The 26,693-nt window shown below is 34.5% G+C and overlaps 1 pseudogene; it reads right to left on the reverse strand.

Moving 5' to 3' along the window:
* Window positions 1–7,193: 7,193 nt before the first annotated feature.
* On the reverse strand, window positions 7,194–21,809 carry LOC149183269 (uncharacterized; annotated as a pseudogene).
* Window positions 21,810–26,693: the final 4,884 nt, after the last annotated feature.

Here is a 26,693-nt window from a genome sequence, read left to right on the forward strand (position 1 = left end):
TTTATTTAGCATGCATATTTTTTGGGTGTTCGTAAACCTCTTTATATTTTAAATTTATATTATGTTTATACATATTAATAATTATTTACGTTTATGTTCACATTTATGTTTACGTTTACATTTACATGTAGACATTTCTATGTGAGATCTAACCCCATATACAACATCTCTACCATATTTTTGTGTACAACACATCTAGTGGCAAACCCATCAGCCACTAAACCATCAATGTTGATCTAAATTATCATCAAAAAATAGTGTCTCCATATAAATTAAACAGTTGGTTAGATAGGCATGTATCCATGATAATCATCAAAATACTCACCCCATGATATATCTCACATTCTTGCCATGAAGATTCTTAACTTCTAAATTTTTTTTGTTATAATATCACAGGCCAATACCATGGCTTATGAAAACCACATGCCCAATATGACATGTGATATGACTTTTCCTTAAATTAATTAATTCGAGATAAACTAATGAAATCACCATAACTAAATTGGTGATAAAATTCAACCCTTGAGTTGTGAATACTATTCAATAGTTCGTGGAACCAACAATGTTGACCATAATACAATGATTAATTTACCTATTCAAAGTTAATGTAACTTTATCATATTTAAACGTGATTTGGAGTAGCTTTATAATATTTAAATGTAATTTGGAGTAAATATTAGTCTGTCTTACTCAAAATTTTAGTCATTAACTTATTATTATTATTATTATTAAATAAAAAATAATTAATATATTAGTTCAATAGATATACATTTAAAAAACCATGTAATAAAATCCTTAACCATGGATATGTTTGAAACTTGAATCAACATTAATATTAAATTTGTAGTTATTGCCAATTTATAATTTAATTTTACTTGGAAACCATTTATGTAAACAACCAACAACATGTTATCTAAGAAACAATGCAAATCAACACACATTTTATAGGAAATCATTCCACAAGAAAAGGAAAAAAAATGGTTGGATGATCATGTACATATAATGTCGCTACTCTAGTTGCATCATGTTACATCAATTTTCGTTAATACGCACTCACAAGAAGCACCAACTCCTTACATTGTTTTGCTAGCACCAATAAGAAAGAAGCACCAACTCCCTTATGTGTTTTGCTAGAAATCACTAGTAAGAAACATCAACTCCCTTTGTGAAGGCACCTAAACAACTAATTATAAGAAGCACCAACTCAACATCAACTCCCTTTCTGAAAACACCTAAACAAATTATAAGAATTACCAACTCCTTGAGCAAGCACCCAATTACCTGAGGCACCCACTTCCAAATTTTACATCATACACTCACTATGATGGAATCAATGACTTCCTATTATGCCTGAGGCACCCACTTCCAAATTTTACATCATACACTCACTATGATGGAATCAATGACTACCTATTATGCAAGAACTAACTTATTGTCCATAAGGAACTTGTTGTGTTTTGTTATGGATGTCACTCATCGCGATGCACAACTTGAATAAGCTCAAATTATTTTTTGTCTAAACAACCTTTCCTCTACATAGCCCATGCAACTCTTCTACTTTCAACCTTCTTCAAGAATCTTACACAAATAAGCTTGGTGTGCTCTTATAACCTATAGATTAGCAACATGTAACGTTTACTAACCATAAAAAAAATTATTTCATACACACGCCTAATTAATTTATTGCAATGAATACTTTATCATTATAACATAGAATTCTTCTTTAGATTACCTATGCTAATATTCATATTGTTTGACATTATTTCAAAACTATTACACTTTTTGAACCTCCCAATATTTAATTCTTTTCTTGGAAATATGATTGTGGCTAGGTTATCGTTCGATCCCACGTATGGTTAGCCTCACCCTAGGTGCCCCCACACTTCGTCATCCAAATTATATTTAATTCACTCTTATTATACAAGGTCTTTTATAACAAAAGATTACAGAGAAGTGTAATTATTGGATATATTACGATTTATTTTCTCCACCCATGGTTTCGTATTTGTCCTCTCCTGTACCTTAGTCTTATCAACATTGATTATTTCCCATTCCTGAATCTCAACACTGCGTATCTAGAAACAACTGGCTTCATGAGCACCATGCGATATCTTACCCAATATCTGACAGTCTTGGCTGAAAGTGGCAGTTGTGTAACTACTCCTCCTACCTCGAAATCGCAAAGGGTTTCATTTTGTCGATGGTTTTTTCTCTCTAGTTGCTTTGCAACTCTCATGGTGGACTCAGGAATTCAACTTACATGAAGGGCGTTCCTTTAGATATTTAACTGATAGTTACCTAATTAAGCTCTTACATTCACCATAATAGGTTAAAGATGGACTAACTTTATTAAGGTTTCCTCTTGCTGATATAGGTGACCTCCAAAACTGTGGAGAATGCATCCATTCATCAAGTTTGGAAGGTGTTGAGCCTCGATAAACCTCTCTTCTCATACTCACGATACGATAAATATGAGAGAGGTTATAACTTGAACTTGGTTTTTGCGAGAAGGGTATTGGATGTCCCATCTTTATTTTCAGGCTTCTTGTCCATGCTTTCTTGGCAACGTTTTTCTGCTGGTACACTGCTAGGTTAAGAATGAGGGTTGTATTATAATTCTTCTCTCTTACCGCGTTACTGTTTCATACAAGTATGACTGTTAATTGTGTAGTCACTTATTACTTCAATCATGGGAAATTATCCATTTCTTTTTATGATTAGGCTAAACTAATAATCATGCAAGCCTCAACTCTCAAGCTACACAATTATATCCTTTTATTTCATAATTGAATTTGGAGCTCATCACTTCATCAAAATCTTTTGTTGATTTGTACTACATTTTCTTTCAACTATAGTTTCGGTGCTCTAACATGATTTTACCAATCTTGGCTATGCTTCAAGTTTTAGCCCCTTTTCACACAAATTACATTAAGCCTCCTTTTTGTTAATACCTTTATAAGCCTACCTTTCATGTGCTTCACTCTTTATAGCATTTTCATATGCTAATAGGTTAACCTAATGCACCCCTAGCACAAACCTGGAGGATGACCCATCGGTTCATTTGAGTCATTCAATCAATCATTCTCTTTCCCATACCAAGCTCTCATTCCCTTAAGTCTTAGAATCATATGCCCGAGGGGCCAAGATGAAGGACTTGCCACGTCCCAATATATCACACCTTCCTTTACAAATAAAATTACTTCAAGGTGCTACTTTGTTGTTAACATACAATGTTGCAACAATTCTCGTTCCCCACCTCAATCTCGCAGGACATCAACTACATTGCACCCTTTCACAACATCTCAGGGTTCAAACTTCTAGTCTATCGTTAGTGTCATGAAATTTCTTTACCTCATAGCTCCTATCGACAAAGGAACCACACTAGCCAAACACTTTCTCCAAACATTGTTTCTCAGGTTTGATGTATTAGCACTATTGCATATGCCCAATACCCGTATTAATATAAGATTCGTTGGCATTTGGACACAGCCACATGGAGGGGACTCTGACATAACCTCCTTTACCGAGCTCACAACACCTTTATAAAATGGTAATCGGAAACTTCTAAATTATTTTTAGGGGAACCAAAAAAAATTATAACATTTGAAACCCTACATGTCATTCCACACCGATAGGAACTACTGAACAAAGTATAACCTTGGGAATAAGGGAGTAGAATTATAATGTAACTATATAATCTAAGTTAATTTATTTACAGTAAATATATACAACCATATGTGAAATAAGAAAGTAATTTGATTTGAGCTTATTGCAATTGTTGGGTTATGTTCATTTTATAGCCTAGTATGATGTGCAAGGGTGTGTGTCCAAATATTAATTTTCTTTATGAATGTTTAAATAAAAAATTTGAAAAAAATAATATAAAAAAATAATAACTATACAAAACGTTTAAATAATGTGGTTTTATAAAAGCTCAAGTGGATGTGTAAGGGTGTCTGTCCAAGTTGAAATTTTTCTCATGTCTCTCCATGTAAAATTTTTAGAAAATCTAAAAAAAAAAGGTAAGTATACAAAACATTTAAATAATATTGGATCATAAGAAAAATTGTAAGTGTAGAAATTGGATCTCTGGGATCATGCTAAATCTCTATCTAAAATTAATCTATGCTGGTAAATAACTTAATCCAATGTTCATTTCAAAAAGTGATCTTGCATAATTTGGGATGCCATAAATTTATATCTAATGAACATTGTAATTCACTCCAAATCTTTGTTTAAAATGAATCTATGCTGGTAAATAACTTAATCCAATGTTCATTTCAAAAAGTGATCCTGCATAATTTGGGATGCCATAAATTTATACCTAATGAACATTGTAATTCATTCCGACTATTTCTTCATGCTATTTTCCATGATAACTTATGGATTCAACTTGCTCCAATTATCATGGAAAATAAGACAAAAGTTGAGTTCCATGCAAATCCAACCAATTGCACTATTATGAGAATGTAATACATGACATGCTCAATTCCTACAGATTGTATGAGATACAAATTTACGTATTATTGTATGCAACATCACTTTTTCTAAGGAACATTGAATTAAAATATTTACCAGCATAGATCCATTTTAAATAATAATACGCTAGAGAGGTATCTAATTTATGGGCTTACAATAAATGCAAATCAAATTTATTTCTTATTCCATAGAGTGCAACTGCGAGATCAGAAAAAATACATCATTTTACGAAATACATCACTTTACCCCAACACACTAACACTTAGCAAGCCCCAACTATATAATATAAGAAAGTAGTACGTATTGAAAGGCGTGAAGGGGATCCAATGGAAAGAAGTGCCTATAGTCACATCTTCAATTGAACAATAAAATTTAAGTACATCTCTCCCAATCTAAATTGGTTGTTAGCATAATTCACTACCATCATATGTTTCGCATTCTTTAATTAAGAATATGAGAGAAGATGAAAGGTGGTACAAACTAACATATTTTTCAAACAACTAATCCAACATCAGTACCTTATAACTTTTTCATGAACATATCATATTTAGAAACATTTGAAAAATGGTTTGCAAGATTAATAGGAAAATCTATATCCAACAATATTATGTTTGAATTTCTTGTGTTAAATCAGAAAAACCAATATGAATGGAGATATTGGTAATTTTTACTAAATTTTGTGAAGTGAGTAAAAGTAGCTTTAACAATTCACTTCAAGATGTTTTTTACAACATAATTTCCTAAGTCTATTTAATATCTTCATTATCATAAACACCAACCAATATCCATCTTAAATCCACATCTACCAAACTCTTAAAGGGACCAAGTCTATTTATCACTCTGAGCACTTGGTAGATCCGCACTTAAGATGGATCTAAGCTAATAGAATCCCCCTTTAAATAGTCTATGCTCAAATGAATACCATGGCTTAAAAACTACTAGTAGTAATTTATAAAAAATAATAAAATTAATAATTGATTTTTTTAAACCGAGTTAAAATGTTTACGTGACATTAAATTACAAGATCCATCTTTACTCTTGATCTACCAAGGGCCCAAAGGGATCAAAGATTTTTCACTCTATGATATTTGATCCCTCCCGGGGCTAAGTAGATTCAGACTAAGGATAGATCTATTCTCGTTTAATTCTCCCATTTAAATAGGCTACATTCCACATGAATACCATGGGTCATAGAATTGTTTCTCAATACCACAGTTCAATACCATGTTCCATCTTTATTTTTATTAATACTAATATTAGAGTTAATTATGTTTTTTTGCATGGTATTAATAATAATTTGGCCCATGGTATTTGGGCCATATGCTTCACCTAAATAAAACCTCTTTTTTTAGTGTACTTAAATATAAGGTGACTTATGGAGTAAATGTTATAAAATGTTTTATTTATTTACCATACCTCTCATTTGTTTATATTTTTATTAATTTATCATACCTCTTTTATAAATATGGTATTTGATCCATAAAATTCATCTAAATAAATCTCTTTTTTGAGTCTTCCTAAATAGAAAGAGGTTTATGGACTAAATATAAAAAAATATTTTATTTGTTTACTATACCTCTAGTTTATTTATATTTTTATTTATTTACCATACCTTTGGAGTACATATAAAAAGAGGTTTTATTTATTTACCATACATCCACTTTATTTTTATTTTTATTTATTTAGCATACATATTTTTTTGGGTGTTCCTAAACCTCTTTATATTTTAAATTTACATTATGCTTATATATATATACTAATAATTAGATTGATTTTTAGAAAGAGCGGACATGCAAGATAAGTATACCAAAAGCATAATGATGTGATCTCAATGACACCGAAGAGTCAAGGCAACTAACAAGAGCAATGCAACTCATAACATCAAGAATGAGACCAAAATGCCCCCAAAGCCATATCAAATCCAACATAGGAAGCTGGTATTGCATGATTAAGATTAGAATTAAGATTAAGATACTTCCTAATGCTCTAAACAGATATAAGATAATACTGTCGAAAATGATAAATAGTGGTCTGAAATTTACCATATTATGCTATAAATTTGTATAATAGTTTGATGTTGAGATCCTAACTACTTTACAACAACCACAAAACTCATTGCTAGAAGAAAAAACACAACAACTAATCAAGATTCCACATCTCAAACACCCTGCAACATCTAAACAACAACAAACACACCAGAAAAGTGTAAGTTGAAAAGAAATGAGAACAAATTTCAAATCTAAACCACAACACCTAGACAAGATCCTACTTCATAGCACCCTGACCAGATCTCAAAAATCACACATCTACCTAAAAAAATCTATTAAAAAACAACAAGTGACAAAGAAATGAGGCAAGAATCCAAATCCAAATCACAACATATAAGAAATATCCCATTTCAAAAACTCTAGACGAGATCTCAACATCCCCACCACGCCCACTTGAAAACATCTATTAAAAAACATCATAATGTTTATGAAAAAGCACAGAGAGCATGGTTATGACACTAAATGGTGAAATTGGACACTCCTATGACATGCATGACCCACTCCACCATATGTTGCATGAGGTTTAATGTAACGGGGCTAGGTACCAGGAATGGGGATTTCTGGAAAATAGAAATGGATCATACAAAACAATATAATCAAGGGATTGGTATGCCTGAGAAATCTAGTATGTACAAGCAATGGTTGCAGGGCATTATAAATATTTACCTAGTTTGTAAAGAAGCAAGACATGACAAAACTTGGGTGGCCAGTTGCACAACCCAAGTTCATAACACGTCCCGTTGCAAGAACAATGATGCCATTGTTGGTTTCAGGGAACACCCACCTATCAATCTAAGGCTTGATGGTAATCTTCTTAACACCAAAGAAAGTTTCAAGGCCTTGCATATCAATCTCATTGTCAAAGTGACCGATGTTACAAATAATGGCATTGTTCTTCATTTTCTTCATGTGATCTACCATGATGATGTCCTTGTTGCCAGTGGTTGTCACAAAGATATCAACAGTGCTAACTACATCCTCAAGGGTGAGAACATGAAGGCCTTCCATAAGCGCTTGCAGGGCATAGATAGGATCAATCTCTGTAACAATGACCCTAGCTCCAACAACTTTGAAGGTTGCAACACAACCCTTTCCAACATCTCCAAACCCACAAACAACAACAACCATACCAGCAATCATGACATATGTGGCTCTCATAAGACCATATGGGAGAGAGTACCTACATCCATACAAGTTTTCAAAATGAAAAAGAAGAAAGAGAATCAAAATCAACACAAACTACATCTCAAATAGAAAATTTTTGAAGAAGTAAAAGATCTGAGAAATCTGGCCTTGGATCTATAATTCACAATAATTCAAAACATCGATACAAGTCCAATTAGCTTTCAAAACCTTAGCTAATATTAACCCATAATAACCAGATAATTGAATATATGTAAAGGTCCTTGATTTTAAATATGAAGATGCTTCTACACCGACCAAGAACTCACATTGATTCAGCACCCAAAAAATTGATTATTTTTAATGTAGTGGAAACTAGTGAATCCTAAAATGTAATGCAATGCAAGCTAACTATACCAAAATCATCATGATGTGATCTCAATGACACCAAAGAATCAAGGAAACTAACAAGAGCAATGCAATTCATAACATCATGAAGTAGACCAAAATTCCCCCAAGGCCATATCAGATCCAACATCGGGAAGCTGGTATCACATGATTAATATTATCAATGAGATCCTAACTTCTTTAAAACAACCACAAAACTCATTGCTAGAACCAAAAACACAACAGCTAAAAAGATTCCACATGTAACAACCCCAAAATTAAAACATGCAACTAATTAGATTAATCATGCGATTTATAATCAACACGCAATTTATCAACTATTTAACATTGAATTTCTAAAATATGAGCAGTGACAACTTACCTATGGCGATGATATTCCTCACTTGTGATTTCAGAGTTGAATGCTATTTGAATCATGCTAACTGCAACAAAGTTTTGGGGACGACTCTCCACCCAACCATAGGCTCAGTTGCACAAAATATTTCTACAACTCGCCACCCTCGAGCCCTCAATCAATGTACTACTGCCATGGAATCCTTTGTCTCACAACACCTTTCTCCCAAGAGAATGGATGATGGAATCATGGAATGATCTCTCATCTTCCTCATCGTCTATTAAATAGAGCAAACATTAGAAGGGGAACCACATGCACAACTTCATACCTCAATACTTCTACAGTATATAGCTCATCACTTTGATCATTAGCAATCATGTTCATAAATCCACTCATCTGTATCCTTAAGATAACTTTCTTCTTGAAAGAGTCACTCCTTCACTTCCTCATGCCGAATATTCATAGATATATTTTTATTTTCTCCAATAATCTTAATTTCCTAATGCTCCATGTCTACTAGCTTCAAAGATGGAAATATCATTATGGTTTCTTTTCCTCCTATCTTAAATGCATAAAATTGTTACACTTGGAAATGTTGTTACAACTCCTCTGCTCACATAATTTATCTTCCTCCAACTGATCAATTTTATTGTGGATTTACTTATTTAATCCAATGTTGTCATACATTTGAGGGCCCTTGTAAATTCAATTTCATTAGTTGATTGCCGATGTTTCTTCCTTATATGCATCATCCTTAAATCAAAATTATAGTGATTCTCATCATGTTCTTATATAGAAATAATTATATGATTCCACAACCATTTGCTACCAAGTTTTTTTCCTTTGAAGAATACATTTAGATTACCAAGTTATGACTTCCAAAATATTCCATTATGTTCTAAAAAGGGCTACCCATTCTTATTGATTTCTTACCTTGTTGTGACACTTTCACTCAGCCACCTTAAGTATCTATCAATAACTATTTTTTTTTTCACCTCATTAGTCTAATTTGGCCATTGTTATAGGGGTTAACATTCATTATCATTTATTTATTTTTTTGTAGATTCCTCCTTATTCTTCCCCTAAACTTCATAGTGCATGCCCATAACATAAGTCAAGTCTGTTCTTGATTTATGAATACCAAAACATTATATAAAGTGCATCAAATGGTGATATCACCCCCCTTCCAGGCAAATTATAAGTTGCCCCTACCTCTTCCCCATCTTTATTTTTCAAGATTATATTGTGACCGTGAGTTTAATTTATCCTCCTCCTTCTGAGTTGGTTGTGGTTACAAGGATATCATTCATTATTCTCATTAGAAAATGTGCAATTTCCTCCTCTTTCCTTCCTCCATGCTGCTAATGTTGGAAATCAAACATAGAAACCTTCCTTTCTTTCTTAAGATTGTTGTCTATTTATATATATTTTTCCACCATATTATTGTAATAATAGGTTTACTATTCTCCCAAATCTAGTTTCTTGCTATCTTAGGTTTATACTCATTACTTCCATGAAATTGCACCCTTATTTCCTCACATATTCGCCAAATAGTTATTGTCTCTTTAATTCCCATATGATCAAAACTCGTTTTGCATGTTCATATCAAGATTTTAGTTTTACATTATTAAGAACATGATAGGCATGTCGATTTCTTCATAGATTCATCAATACATGTCTAGTACCATAATTTCATTATCACCTTTATGAAAATCGTTATGTTATAGGGAGCATATAAAAGGGTGCATTTTTTTCTTCTTCTTCTTTTGTTTTGGACATATCATTATATCCCTACGTTTTACAATAGGTGTGCACTAACCTCAACCACCTATCCAATTCAATAATGACCTAATGTTTAATATCATATTATCAAGTTAATATATATTGAACTATATCATTTAAATTTTTATAATTTTCCCATATAATAAAATCAAATTTATTTAGTATTTTTTCTTAAATATATACATTCATATCAAGCACATGAAAATATTTCTCATCAATTTTCCTAATACATAAACCACATGCATATACATATATATTATAAATCATAAATTTCATTTCTTTCCATATTTTTCCTACATATAAATCACACATATAAATTTAAATTTAAAATAACAAACATATAAAGTATTCTAATTATAATAATATATGCATGCATCCTATGAAATTTTAAATTAGTTAATATGACTCAAAATTCATATAAATTATGAATCCACCTTATAAAAGTAACTATTAAAAGTAAAGTAACTATTTATAGGATATTAATTCCAACTTAAAATTTGTTTCACCAACCCAACTCTTCACAATCAATGAATAACCACTATTGTTTATTTTATTGTTCTAAAATTAGTATAACCTCTTTTATATTTCTAATTTAATAGTAAGGGAAGGATATATTTATGAGTAATTATATTTACCTGTATTAGAACATCTATCCATACTTGTAACTCTTAGATTGATAAGCCGATTTTCTATGTTATTTGCTATTTTGAAAAGTAGTTGTACAAACTACTAATTTAATGTATTTATTTTTACTCAAAGTGGGAAGATATATATAAAACATGTCTTAATATTTGCGCAATAATAATTTAATATCGAGAAAGTTTAACTATTCCTACTCATACGCATAAGTAGATATATAATAGATTATTATTTTGTTAATCACTTAAAATAAAAACATATCACCATTACCTTGAATTGTGCTTTCAACTAAAAGAATTTCTAATGATCAAAACAACTTTATTTTTATCCAAATAATAGAATGCTTAATTTTTGTCGGTTTTAATGGTAGGATTTTAAAAAACAATTATAATATATTTAAAATATAGTTTATTTTTAATGGTAGGATTTTAAAAAACAATTATAATATATTTAAAATATAGTTTATTTTTAATATAATTCTTATAAGACTAGATTCAAAATTATAATATATTTAAAATATAGTTTATTTTTAATATAATCCTTATAAGAGTAGATTCAAAATTACACAGGTATATAATTACACGCAAATAAGAAGTATCCAAAGTTTACAATAGTATATTTAACATTACTCATTTATACCATTACATGCAAACAAGAAGTGACCAAGGTTTATATTTATTGATTTAAATAAAGAAAGTTTATCTAGCAAACAAGAAGTGACCCAGGTTTATATTTATTGATTTAAATAAAGAAAGTTTATCTATTGTATTAAGAGTAATGATATTTATTCAATAATTTATATATAATAATTATTGTAAAAAAATAAAAATGGTATTTATCTCTCAAACTTATATTGATTAAATTTCTCTTTATTATTGTAATCAAATTATTGATGAATTTAATTAAGTATTTTTCTCAAACTTTTACCTAGAGATCACAAAGTCAAAACCTGCTCTAATACCATATGTAACAACCCCAAAATTAAAACATGCAACTAATTATATTAATCATGCGTTTATAATCAACACACAATTTATCAACTATTTAACGTCGAATTTCAGAAATATGAGCAGAGACAACTTCCCTGTGGCGATGATATTCCTTACTTTTGATTTAGGAGTTGAACGCTATTTGAATCCTGCTAACCGCAACAAAGTTTTGGGGACGACTCTCCACCCAACCATAGGCTCAGTTGCACAAAATCTTTCTACAACTCGCCACCCCGAGCCCTCAATCAACGTACTACTGCTAGGGAATCCTTTGTCTCACAACACTTTTCTCTCAAGAGAATGGATGATGGAATCATGGAATGATCTCTCATCTTCCTCACCGTCTATTAAATAGAGCAAACATTGGAAGGGGAACCGCATGCACAAATTCCATGTGTCAACATGCAACTTTTATTTCTTTATTTTAAGTTTAACTTAATTTAGTAATTCTCTTAATATAATTCTCTCTTATTTTATTCTTTTTTACTTTTTGATAACTTTACTTATTTTACTACTTTTATAGTTCTCTTAATTTAACTCTTTCTTGTTTTATTTTACTTTTTTGTTAACTTTACTTATTTTTACTATTTTTATAGTTTATTTTTATTTATATTTATTTAGAACTCTAGTATTGTTATTTACTATTTTATTTATTTTTTTATTATTATATTTTATTCCTTATTTATTATTTATTTATTATTATTATATTTTCTTTATTGTTTATCATTTATTTTCTTATATTTTAATATTATATTATATTATTTATTATTTTTATTATTATTAGGGGACATTACACCACATCTCAAATACCCTGACAAGGTCTAAACAACAACAAACCCACCAGAAAAGTGTGAGCTCAAAAGAAATGAGAACAAATTTTGAAATCCAAACCACAACACCTAGACAAGATCCTACTTCAAAACACCGTGACCATATCTCAAAAATCACGCATCTACCTAAAAACATCTATTAAAAAACAACAGAATGTTTATGAAAAAACATTGAGAACATGGCTATGACATTAATTGGTGAAATTGGACACTAATTTGACATACATGACCCACTCCACCATATGTTGCATGAGGTTTAATGTAACAGGGCTAGGTATAGGGAATGGGGATTATTGGGAAATGGAAATGGATCATACGCAACTATATAATCAAGGGATTGGTATGCCTGAGAAATCTAATATGTACAGGAAATGGTTGCAGGGCATTAGAAATATTTACCTGGTTTGTAAAGGAGCAAGACATGACAAAACTTGGGTGGCCAGTTGCACAACCCAAGTTCATTAGATGTCCCTCTGCGAGAACAATGATGCCACTGTTGGTATTAGGCAACACCCACCTATCAATCTGAGGCTTGATGGTAATCTTCTTAACACCTGGGAAAGTTTCAAGGCCTTGCATATCAATCACGTTGTCAAAGTGGCTGATGTTACAAACAATGGCATTATTCTTCATTTTCCTCATGTGATCTACCATGATGATTTCCTTGTTGCCAATGGCTGTCACAAAGATATCAACAGTGCTAACTACATCCTCAAGGGTGAGAACAAGAAGGCCTTCCATAAGCGCTTGCAGGGCACATATAGGATCAATCTATGTAACAATGACCCTAGCTCCAGCGACTTTCAAGGTTGCAGCACAACCCTTGCCAACATCACCAAACCCACAAGAAACAACAACCTTACCAGCAATCGTGACAACTTTGGCTCTCATAAGACCATCTGGGAGAGAGTGCCTACATCCATACAAGTTGTCAAACTGTAAAAGAAGAAAGATAATCACAATCAACACAAACTGCATCTCAAATAGAAAAATTTTGAAGGAAAAAAATATCTGAGAAAAATGGCCCTCGATCTATAATTCACAATAATTCAAAACTTCGATACAAGTCCAATCAGCTTTCAAAACCTTCGCTAATATTAACCCGTAATAACCAGATAATTGAATATATGTAAAGGTACTTGATTTTAATATGAAGATGCTTATACACCCACCATGAACTCACATTGATTCAGCACCCTAAGAATTGATTTTTTTTAATGTAGTGGAAACTAGTGAATCCTAAAATGTAATGCAATTCAAGCTAACTATAACAAAAGCATCGTGGTGTGATCTCAATGACACTAAAGAATCAAGGCAACTAACTAGAGAAGTGCAGTTCATAACATCATGAATGAGACCAAAATTCCCCCAAGTCCATATCAGATCCAACATTAGGAAGCTGGTATCGCATGATTAAGATTAGAATTAAGATTAAGATACTTCCTAATGCTCTAAACTGACATAAGATAATACTGTTGAAACTAATAAGTAACGGTCTGAAATTTATCATATTATACTATAAATCTATATAACAATTTTATGATGAGATCCTAACTGCTTAAAACAACCAAAAAACTCATTGCTAGAACCAAAAACACAACAGCGAATCAAGATTCCACATCTCAAACACCCTAACAAGATCTAAACAACAACAAACACACCAGAAAAGTGTGAGTTCAAAGGAAATGAGAACAAATTTTAAATCTAAACCACAAAACCTAGACAAGATCCTACTTTAAAGCACCCTAACCAGATCTCAAAAATCACGCATCTACCTAAAAACATATATTAAAAAACAGTAGACGACAAATAAATGAGGCAAGAATCCAAATCCAAATCACAACATATAAGCGAGATCCCATTTCAAAAACTCTAGATAAGATCCCAACATCCCCACCACACCCACCTCAAAACATCTATTAAAAAAACATAACGTTTATGAAAAAGCATAGAGAGCATGGCTATGACATTAATTAGTGAAATTGGACACTGCTATGACATGCATGACCCACTCCACAATATTTTGCATGAGTTTTAATGTAACAGGGCTAGGTACAGGGAATGGGTATTTTTGACAAATAGTAATGGATCATACACAAGAAAATAATCAAGGGATTGGTATGCCTAAGAAATCTAGTATGTACAATCAATGGTTGCAGGGCATTAGAAATATTTACCTGGTTTGTAAAGGAGAAAGACATCACAAAACTTGGGTGGCCAGTTGCACAACCCAAGTTCATCAGACGTTCCTCTGCAAGAATAAGGATACCACTATTAGTGTTAGGGAACACCCACCTATCAGTTTGAGGCTTGATGGTAATCTTCTTAACACCAGGGAAATTTTCAAGGCCTAGCATTTGTAAATAAAGGGGTACTTGCAAGAGTTTATGTCGAGATAGGAGGGTTTCTACTAATGACCATACAAGAAAACAAGTTAGAAAGCTTTTAATCTATATTTGAAAAGTAGAAAGCAATTCTGCCAGATATTAGAGAATATATAAAACCATAAATGCATGCTTTGCAAACTTATTTTTCCCGTGAGAGATTATAGAAACTTCAAATGTAAAAATAAAATGTCCAAATAACTATTCTAATTTGACATTCATAATGCAAAATTCAGGGTATCTTATAGTGCACTCAGGCTCACCAAACCTCTTTGGTAGTGAAACGACAGCATGTTTGACCTAAAAAATCAAGAGCATATAAATTCTATTAATGTCTAAAATGGAGCCCCAAAAAATCTTTGTTCATTATAAGGGAGGTTATTATTTAATGCAATTCATACATTGCACAAGTAGAAAGATAGCACAATACAGAAGCGATGAAGAAAAAACATGAATCCTAACTAACAAGTGCATTATGATGTTATGGCAGGAAGAGGTTGCATGGAAAATTCACTCAACTAAAAGCTCGGAACAAAGAAAGACATGGGCTGGTTTGGATGTATAATCTCTAAATAAAATTCTAGCTAAACTGGATATGTCCACCACTTCCCATATATGTTTAGTTTCCATCTTCATACAACATCAATTTCAGTAACAACGGGCATGACCTCTAGTAAGTGTGCTTCAATTTATGTAGGTTGGGTTGTGGTCTAGCAAAAGCTTGATGTGAGTCTACCCCAACTAACCCAGGTTTGATTCCTAGTGTATGCACGGGCGAGCATCCCCAAAGTGACACATGCTAAGAATTTTGCACCCACTCAGGACAAAATTTGCATAGTTCTTTCACAAAAATAAAAGAGGAGGGAATGCTTCAGTATGTATTCAGGTTGTGTTAATTTTAGGTATTTTCTATGCTTAGAGAAATTTATTTCATTTTTCACAGTTAGCTCAATATCCTTTCTAGATTAGCAATCACATTAGCATTAAACAAAACTGCAGATAGAACATAAACATAAATCGCAGAAGACAAGCCAAGACAAGAGGACACAAGATGTGGCGCTAGCCAGGGACAAACCCCAATGTGGGGAACCCCTGATCAATTCTTCTTTTATGTTCTTCAATAGTTCAGCAGAGAAATAGAGAGAGATAGTACATTTACAACAGAATTCAACATTTTGACTTATCTAGATAAGAGCATAGATCATCTCTAAGAAGATGATACATGAGATCAGTTGAAGACATGCTGCTTCAACTAATTCTCCAAGGTGACTCCTTCACCTATCATTTTGTTGCATCGCTTCATCATGTTGTACGTCACCATGATGCACCATGTTGCACCCATCATCACAATGTTGGACCTCATGACCATGTTGTACACATCATACTACTACACCTTATGTTGCACTGTTGTCCCATGTGTCATAACCATGTTGTCATACAACATGTCTCATGTGCTTGCAGCACCATGCTTGCCACTGCTATCAATGTTGTCCATACTTTCCATGCTGCACCATGCACCTTTGCTGCCATGTAATAGTTGTCCCATGTATCTATACAACACTATGTACCTTGCTATCCCATGCATCTATACAACACTATGTACCTTGTTGTCCCATGCATCTATACAACACTATGTACCTTGATGTCCCATGCATCTATACAACACTATTTACCTAGATATCTTATGCATATATACAACGCTGTGTACCTTGTTGTCCCATGCATCTATACAACTTTATGTACCTTGTTGTCCCATGCATCTATACAACACTATGTACCTTGTTGTTCTATTTAGTTTTCTGCACTAGTTAGCAACTATCCCACTTGTTCCACTGGTGCACAAATGTCATAGTTGTCCTATGTCATTAGGCTATCCCATTAAAGTTGTTGTCCCAACATGCTGCTGTCCCATTGTCCTATTTGTTAGTGACATTACAGCCCCCATGTGGCAGTATCCAACATCTCTGTATTGTTGTTCATGGAAAAAATTTGATCACTGGTTAGGGAACCCTCCTGTAACCTACAATAGTCCAACGATCAGCCTATAACTAACCTTGAATTATGTGGCCTCCCTTTCTTTACAAGGCAGGTGGCCTCGCTGGTTGAGGAGACACCCACAACTCCATGTATAGGGTTGTTTTGACTGTCAAAAGAATACTTACAGGTCTGCGGATTTCACACGAACCTTGTTGCCTCTTCAAGTGGTCACATTGGTGACCTTAAAGTCCCTTCTCCTTCGTTGAAGTAGGCCTTGGATTACTTCCTTCTAGCCCATCTCCTAGGCCCTCCTAACAGTAGCTCAGTCCTCCAAAATACTCATGACTTTTTTTGTAGCTAGGACCTATTAGGGAAGTGTATATCCTTATCTTGACTACGGCTAGGTTAACCTTGAGATAGGGTAGGTTAGGGATGCCTTAGGATAGTGTTAGGGATGCTTTCCATCTACATCTATGTTTCCGGGAAAACTAGTGTGTTTTCGATCTGCTAGTCCCACTAAGATGGGTAGCTATCTTAGAAACAAACAATTCAAAGCACTTCGAGATTTCCTTTATGTATGATAGATAAGAGAGAAGCAAAGAGGACCAACCTATATCTTCCGCTTGGCTCCTTGCTTGTTTCCTCTCTCCCTTGATAAAGCTTGCCACTCCACTCCTACTTGTCCCGCTTTAGAGAATACCTGTAGAGGCAAAGAAACAAAACACTATCAAAGCATCTCGATCTATGATATCATAAACAATGCAGAATCATAAATACATTAACCATACAATTGCATCCAAAAATAACAAGATTCACAAATACACGATTATATGGAGGAAAACTCAAAGAAATTTATTGATAGTAGAAATAGAAGAGAGGATTACAACCCAACTGTCTGATCCAACATCATCCTCCTAGCATCAAAGCCCTCTTCACCTCATGAAAAGCAAGATCACCCAACAATACAATGTCTATTCTCAAAGAGAAACCAACAACACTTCCTTACAAATTACAAAATTCCAGCCTTTAGATCTCTCAGATGAGGGATCCATTTATAGATATTTGTAGAGGGGTGAGTCAGCTCTGGGTTTTTTATTAGTGTCATTCCACCGATAGTTCTTGGTTCCACTTGGATATTTCATTGATCTCTTACTCATCTCTGGGCGAATTCAAAGAGGCAAGTGTCATATGGGAAGTTTCTAGAAGATTCTCTAGGTTTCCACTTAGCAAACTGTCTCTGCCATTTGTCTACTCTCGCTCATCACACCCCACAGAAGGCTCTTTCAGTATGCATCACACCTGGCTAGTGTAGTAGCCAGTATGCATCGCACCTTGACCATGGAGCAGTCTGTATGGTCCAATTTTGGCCAGTTCTGAGTGGTTTTTCAGGTGGAACTTCTGGGAAATGATGTAATCAGTTGACCATGATTCTTTAGGGTATGAAACAACACTTTTAGGGGTTTAAGAGCCCTTGGTTTATCGACATATGTGATTGGGGTTGCAGTGCCCAAATATGTCTATAACAGTTGCCCCCTAAAGCATGAGGTCGTAAATCTTCTGATGTCGGGTGAAATGCTTTATCATGAGGATCCGAGGTATTCGAACTGGAATGTGACCTGTATAAAATACAATACAATACATCATCTTCATATTATTTTCATGATCTAGCCAAGGCGGGCATTCCCATGCTCAACTTTATAAATTCATTTTCATGTACATAGGACAGATAATTGTCTGCTGTTGCAGATTGGTGATTCTTGTAGAGTCATCACCCCTTAGCTTGGATGATCATCTGTGCAGCTTCTGTGTACATCTGATGTCTTTATTTTCCTGAATATATTGCAACCCGGATGGATGAAATTCGATTCGAGGTCTTCAAACTCATTCAATCTTCCCCAGTGAACAAGTCGATCCATGTGAAAAGATGTTCTGAAGTTGAAAATGGAAAGACATCGCCTGATTACCAGCTAATGATCTAAGTTGTTAACAGGCGTGAAAGGAATCACTGATAATGATAATGACCCTCAAGGTACTACTGTACAATTCACGTGGTGTGAATATATGATCTAATGTCAAAAACCACACAACATCTTTCGGTCGAAGGCCATTAATGTAAACCTGTCACCGGAAGTGAGAAACTTTCCATTGAGGCATGCAAGCTTCAAAGTACTAAAAGGGTTGTTCCTAAGTCAACTTCTTGGATAATGAGCTGATGTCGACAAGAAGTGACCCGTCGTAGGAGGGCCTTAATGAATCCCACTTGGAGGCTCACTTTTCTCTCCCCCTTTGTAGTAGGGGAACCTAGACACAGTTGCACTGCACACTCACTGGGCACACCTCCCTCGCTTTTCGAAGACACCATTGTATCACTCTCCTCTACTGATAGTTAGAGCTAAGGAAAATATTTAAGGATTTGGTAACCCGAGCTTTATACTGGATGGGAATCCTACACCAAAAGGTGTGAGGTTTGATTAGGAATTCATATTGGGGAGATCCCCTTGGTTCATGGATTTCCAGTACCATTAACAAAATGGCCCTAGAAGGAGGGCCCGATGACAGGTTGTGCCTGTTAAGTCTCATTTGAATCTCTTATGTAAAATGGATCGTCCCCAAATCATAATCTTGGGATGTTTTTCTAAAGAGCTTAATGGTATCATCCCTGCAGAAGTTATTCATAACCTATCTGAATTTAAGTTCGATGGTGAAGGTGAATCAACTTTTCATGAACATCTATTTCAATTTTTCCATCTTTGACTTTCTCACAAAGTATGTTCCAAAGATGTCATGGCTAGTTTACTCACCCTCACATTTGAAGGTCATGTTAATCAATGGTGTCACACATTACCCAATGCTTTTATCCATTCATTCGAGCAGCTTGCCAAGAAGCTTCATAAATCCTTCGATAAGTATAACTACCGAGATGTTTGTGGAAGAATCAATATTTTAGGAATGAAGCATAATGAATCAGTTGAGGTTTTTCATGATCGATTCCTTCACCTCTGTTATGAAATTCCTAAAAAACATCCCAACTGGGATTTTTTGAAACAAGAGTTTGAGCGCTTGGTTCTTGTCTCTTCATACAGTGAAACTGAACCTCCTATTTTTTTTTCTTCCCCAACTCTTGTGAATCATGAGGCACCTCAAATTTCATAGGAGGATCTTACTACACCCTTTTTTCTTTGTCCTCCTCCCTTTCTAGTCCCGATGCAAGTACCTCCTTGTGATGGTTGTAAAATTGGGAAATCCATGAATCAAATCTCCATTCCATCTTCTCATTCCTCTTCCACTTTGCATGATTCATATTCAATGGAGAAAAGTCTAGAATGGCTCATGAAGCCTATGATGATGACTCACTCCTTCATTTCGCAAGATGTTGCCACTGTTCACAACTCTAGTCACAAAGCTAATCCAAATTTATGTTATCCTCTATCATATACATATCCTAACTTTTTGTACAATGACTCACCTGATCAATCTACTCCAACAGCTGGTTCTTCACATTCTTGTAATTCTCAAGGGGTTGGATCAAATTGTGATTAGGTACAAAGAAGTCACATTATGCAGGTAGAGGAGCAGAAAGATGAAGATTCCTTCAATATTTCCTCTATTTTCCAAAATTTTCCATGTCAAGATATTGCGTTTCCATTCTTGAATGATTCTTAATCTACTAGTCTCAGTAGAGAATCCAATGCAATCAATTATTTTGATAAACCCCTAGCCTTGGGCAATGATCATTCCAATGATGATACCTCTATCTCCATATGTCGCAACGAATGCCCAAGCACATCTTATGATCTTTCAGTTTCTCATGAAGATTTTAATTTAGATCTAGAATCTTCTTTGCTCAAAGAATATGATCATATTAAAACTTCCTCTTCACCTCACTATCTCATGTGTCCTACCATTGGAAATAAGTCCACTTGTGATGAATATACCTCATGCTCTTCAGTTTTTGCATCCGATGAGTTATCCCCTCGATTGACACAAGGTAGTGAGGTTGTCGATGATGAAACTGAAAACAATCAAATCATAGAGATCCCTTCCCACCCCTCATCATCTCTTCTCTTCCACGAGGAAAAATCTTCAAATCGTCTTTATCATGATATCTCACCGACTAATTTATCGTTGAATTTGTGATCAGAAGAGTCTTCCGACTTGAGTAATCTAGTTGTTGAAGTTGAAAAATCTAGTTAAATCTATGACAAAGATGGCTGCTATCCGATAAGCAATGGTCTTGCTGAAACAAGGAATATCAGCTATCCTCAAACCATCCATGATCTGGTTCAAGCTTCAAAATGTGATTCTATAATATTGAGAAGTTTCACGACCCACCAGGGAGTCGAGGCACTTCAACTTTCATTGATGGTTATGTGAGGACCTCGCAATTATAACATGCCCCCTGAACTAAGTTAGATTTGGTTTCTCTTTCATAATACATCTCTTTGAATGGTTTCACTCGATGTATATTTCCTTGTGAAAAATGTTTGCTATTCTGAGTGTGACCTTTCAAATTTTCAATATTTTACTTTTGACTGAATTCAAGAGTCTTTTATAGTTCATTCATCTTCATGAAAATCCCTTGCATCAAACTCAAGTTGGGAATGTGCATCTCTAATAGAGTCATGAAATTATTAAGTTGTTCATTCAAAGGATTATCTTTTCCTAAAATAATCATAATTTTCAATTTATACCTTAATGATCCACTCCTCGTTCTTCTTCTGAATTTGATGTTCCAAATCTGTCCTCTCATCACACCAGAAATCTGCTTGAGTTATATTTAATACAGAAGTCATCACACAAATCAAGTTCTCCTCCATTTACCATGTCCCAACTCATCTCATGTATTTTTGTTGTTGGCTTCCTTTTTAAACTATGTTCATGACCATGATGCTTGTACAATTTGGCACCAGTCGTAGGAAAATGGTCTGTCACATTTGGCTTGTAAGGAACTTGGTTTGATTATTCACAACATTCACAAGATTGTTCAAATTAATTTTTCCTCATTTATTGCCAATTGGGAATCTGATTCTTTAATCATCTCATATGATAATTTTTATATCTTTGGCGACTGTCATTCATATTATCATTTTCCCATCAGCACATCCAATGATAGTTTTTTCAAACCCCTTGATCTTCATTTTCCAACATATCTCTATTCATATTTTTGTAAAGCAGGCAAGGTACTTCAGCCTTTGGTAAGGGTTTTGGCAGGTGCTCACCATCTTGGCATGATTGTTGAGTATGTTCATATTTATTTTTCCTCATAACATTCCCATTGTGATTGCACTCCTCTAACTAAAAATTCATATTTTTCAAGATTGCAAGGTTTTCAAGAGGGCCATCATGAATTTTATGATCCAATGAGACAATGGCTAGAACAATCTTACCTAGCAAGCTTTGTAGCAAACAGGAAGTTTTAATCCTTCCTCGCACTTGCTAAGGGGCTCGGTGTATATGAAGACGCATATGTAAGAAGCTTCTGAGGTTTGCTGAAAGATTGTATTCATCGAAAGGGTAAGCATGTGAATTGGAAAATGTAGTGTGTGTGGCACACCCTTCTACGCATAAGAAATACCTTCATTTTCTTGTTAAAAAATTTCAATTTTATTTCTTTTGTTGCACATCACCTTTTATTTGTTGTAATTTTTCATATCTTTGTGGATGCAGGTCTGGAATGACTATGGTGGCTTCACTAGAAATTTCATTATACGTGACCCTAACCTTCTAGCTATCAGGTTAGGAGAAGGAGTAGCTCCATCCTAGTTCTCCCTTTCTTGCACTCCTTTTGCACTCGTTCCCTGTAGTCTCTTCTCATTTTCTCATGTTTTCTTTAGCCATTTTTATTTTCTTGTCTTCTAGTTTTATTTCTTGGTTTTGTGTTTTCTTTCTTTCCGTCTTGTTTTCTTTCTTGTTGAGTTTCTCCTTTTGTGTTCATCATGCCAATAAGTGTTATGCCCTAACTTGTTTTGGATTCTTAGTATGTGTGTGGCCAAACTATAAAGAGTCTTGTGACACTTCATCATTTGGATAGCCATCTCTCTATCTGCCTTGTGTTGGTTACATGTTTTAGCCAATGATGTCCCGATGGAAAATATGATCTGTCTGTAATGAGGGTTTTGGTTTGACCATGAACCCACATCTAGTCTGGAAACCTCATGCCTATACTCAGTTTTTCTGATTTTGTGTTCTCAAGCTTATCCAATTGGTAGAAGTGGAGAAGGGGAAAAATCTAAACGAGAAAACATAAATTAGAGGTTGATATATTCTTCTATGAAGGAACAACCTCTTCTTTTATGAATAAGTTGGGATACCTCTTCTGCCCAAAAAATAAATAAGTTCCAATTCAGAACTCTCTTTAAATAAATAAATAAAGGCAAAAGAAGAGAAAGGCTTCCTGCGTAGAGAGGTGAAGCAAGCAACTCCACCAGGGTACTCTCTAGGATCATTGGCAGTAGAGCAATGTTTGTGTTCCTGGGTGACTCTGCCAAGGTACTATCTAGGCCTGTTGGCACTGGAGCAACACCAGACATGAAAAAATATACTCTGAAAATAATAAGCTTGTGAGTTACACTACTCTTCCCAACTCGAAACATTGAGATTATGCTAAATCTTATGTTGTGTTCGACCGATAAGGTACATAGGGAACCATGTCTACTCATGGGGTAAGTGAAAAATGGCAAGATAATCTGCATGATTAATCAATACTCCATGAAGAACCAAAGTCTTGCACGAAGGAGTTAACCAAAAGAGAGAAGTTCGATTCTAGCAGTGTGTCACCAAGTGTGGTAGCGACTGCAACACCATCCAAAATTTTGGCCTACACTCGAATTTTGGAGCCTATTGTGGATCCTGTGATTGATCATTCCTTAGTCACTTATTTTTCAGTTGATGATTTCAAGCCCCCTTCTTGGATATCAAGTGTCATTCACACATTTATATTTATATAGAAAGTGTCGTTTTCGGGCATGCGAGTTATCACTTCTCATGGAAATGGGAGTTTTGGTTTGTATCAAGTGGAAATATTTGTGAAAATGAGTTTTTCTCATCATATAGACATATTTCGCACTCATTTCTAAGGTTTCACACACCATTTTAAAAGTGTCGTCATTGTCCTCACAAACTCCATCGATGGGGCCGCACTTGTTGTAAGTTTCCACAAAGGTTGTTGCACTAAGTGAAGTATGCTTTCATATGTCCAAGATAATCTACATTGTATTGCCAAGTATCTAAGTGTGTGGTCACAGTCAATTTCGATCACTATTCACATCGATTCCACTGATCCCACACTTAGCCAAATTCTGGAGGATTCCTCGCAACCTAGCCTCATCCAACCTTCCTAAACTATGCACTTTGCATCTGCAACCCCCAAGCTTTTTCCTTTCTTGTTGGAACTGCGCAATCTACAAAAATGTCAACCTCCCATGGCCTTTAAAACTACACATATACTTCCTCCATTGTCCTTACCTCAGTCAGAGCTCACTAACTTTAGAAACTACACAATTTTGTTTCTCAAGCCACTCAACTGGCCAGTCCCACTTGCCTCCTCAAACTCCATAGTTTTTCCTCCTAGGGACCCATCCCACAACACCCACGACATTCTTTAATTGCACAATTTTTTCACTCAGTGGGCACTGCACAATTTTTTTCCTCAGTGGGTATTGCGCAATTTTTTCCCTTAGTGACAACTGTGCACAAATTTCCCTTAGTCTAGCCTAAGTTGCGGACTACGCATTCTCAATGATCAATATTGTCCCTTGGCATCTTGAACTTCATAATTACATAGTCATTGGGCTTTCTCCTCTGTTGTGTCCCTATAATACTAGTGATTACCCCATTAATATTGTAGTTGCATCCCTTATTAATATTGTTGTGCCCCTATTATCCCCATATTGTTATTACTGTGCCCCATAGAATCCCTCTATTGTTATTTTTGTGGCTTTATATTATTATTGTTAGCTCGGCTGGGTTATATTGTGACTCCTTAGACTCCTATATATAAAAAGGAGGTTTTGTCATTTGAATCATCCAAGAATTGTTCATTTATGTAATGTAAAGGAGGTTTCCCCCTCAAAGAGGCTGAATTCTAAGGCGTTGATCTATCTTTTCTTGAGCTGGTTTCATAACATTTGGTATCAGAGCTTTGGATTCTAAGGTTTCACTACTCCAAATAGGTCATCGTGGCATTTTCGCTATAACTTTTTTCTGTGACGTTTCAGAAGCTAAAAAAACCCATTTGAGAAGAAATCATGCTGAACCTCGAGTCTGAATTTCAGAGCTTTTCGCGCTATATCTGCAAAGATATGATTTGAGGAATTTGGTCTTTTTGTAGACTCCTGAATTACATTCCAAACAGGTGACCTGGGGAAAATCGTCATAACTTTCTCTCTGAGCATCGGATTGAAATTTCGTAAGAAGGTACAGAAAGAGGACAGACTGTAGTTTCTTGTATATATTTTTCAGAGCCAAAGGTTGAAACAGTTACTCGTGGTACGTCGTACAAGTTCGCTCTATTGAACTAGTCTATAATCATGTCAACGTGGGAGATTTCGCATAACTCTTCCTTGGAGAATCCAATCTGGATAGACTCATGGCATTGGAAAGAGGAAACAGAGGGCTACTGTAGGTCGCAATTTCAGAACTATATGATCTAAAAGTACAGAGATACATCAGAGGCAATATCGAGCTCCTACAAAGTGAAAATAGGTGTGTAGATTCTTTTAAATTTTTGCTTAAGATTGGTTTGAAAATTTATTTTGAAGGAATTCAAAGGGCATAGTAGAGAATTATTATCGGTAACTGATGCCCCGAGGAAAGAAAATGAAAACACCTAGTAAGCAACCTGAAAGCTCTAGCATGACTCATCAAGAAGAGGAAGAAATGCCACATGATATATCAAAATTACAAGAACAAGTGCAACAAATTCAATCTCACAAAAGCTAACAGAAGATAAGATAAATGGCGTGGAAGCTAAGATGGATGATTTTAAGATAGATTTGAAGACATATTTGAAGAGAGACATGGCATATTTGAAGACAGATTTGAGAAATTTTCTACAAGAAATACTTACTAATGGTGAAAAGGTAGTAAAGGAAACTCATGATGCGAACAAAAGAAATGTTAATCATGATTTCATAGACTCTAATGTCGGATTGAAGACCCACCATATTCCAAAAATCGATATGAGGAAGTTTGATGGCAAGGATCCCGCAACATGGATATTACAGATGGAGCAATTTTTTGATCTCAAAAATGTGCAAAACACACAAAAGGTACGTATTGCAACTTTATATTTGGAACCAAATCAGTTTGTATGGTATCAATGGCTTTGCTCTCATAAACAAATTATCACTTGGGCAATTTTTACGGAAGAATTGAAAGCACATTATGAGGATACAAAAAGCAACACTTTTTTTAGCCAATTGATACTCAAACAAAAGAGTTCAATAACGGAGCACATTGAGGAGTTCAAAAAATTGAACATAAGGGTAAAAAATATTCCAGAGGAGCATAGGATTGATTTGTTCATAGGTACTTTAAAGGATAATATCCAACATGATGTTCGCCTTTGGGAACCTGATTCATTAGAGAAGGCATTCAGGTTAGCAAGAAAAATGGAAAGCAAAATTATGGCAACCAGGAAGCATACCACTCATAACTATAAAGATGGAAGTTTTTTTGCCCCTAGTCTTCCACAACATATA

This window comes from Pinus tabuliformis, chromosome 3_2, assembly GCF_031772625.1.
Source record: "Pinus tabuliformis cultivar Carrire ecotype Pingquan chromosome 3_2, CPIR1, whole genome shotgun sequence".
NCBI classification, from domain to species: domain Eukaryota; kingdom Viridiplantae; phylum Streptophyta; class Pinopsida; order Pinales; family Pinaceae; genus Pinus; species Pinus tabuliformis.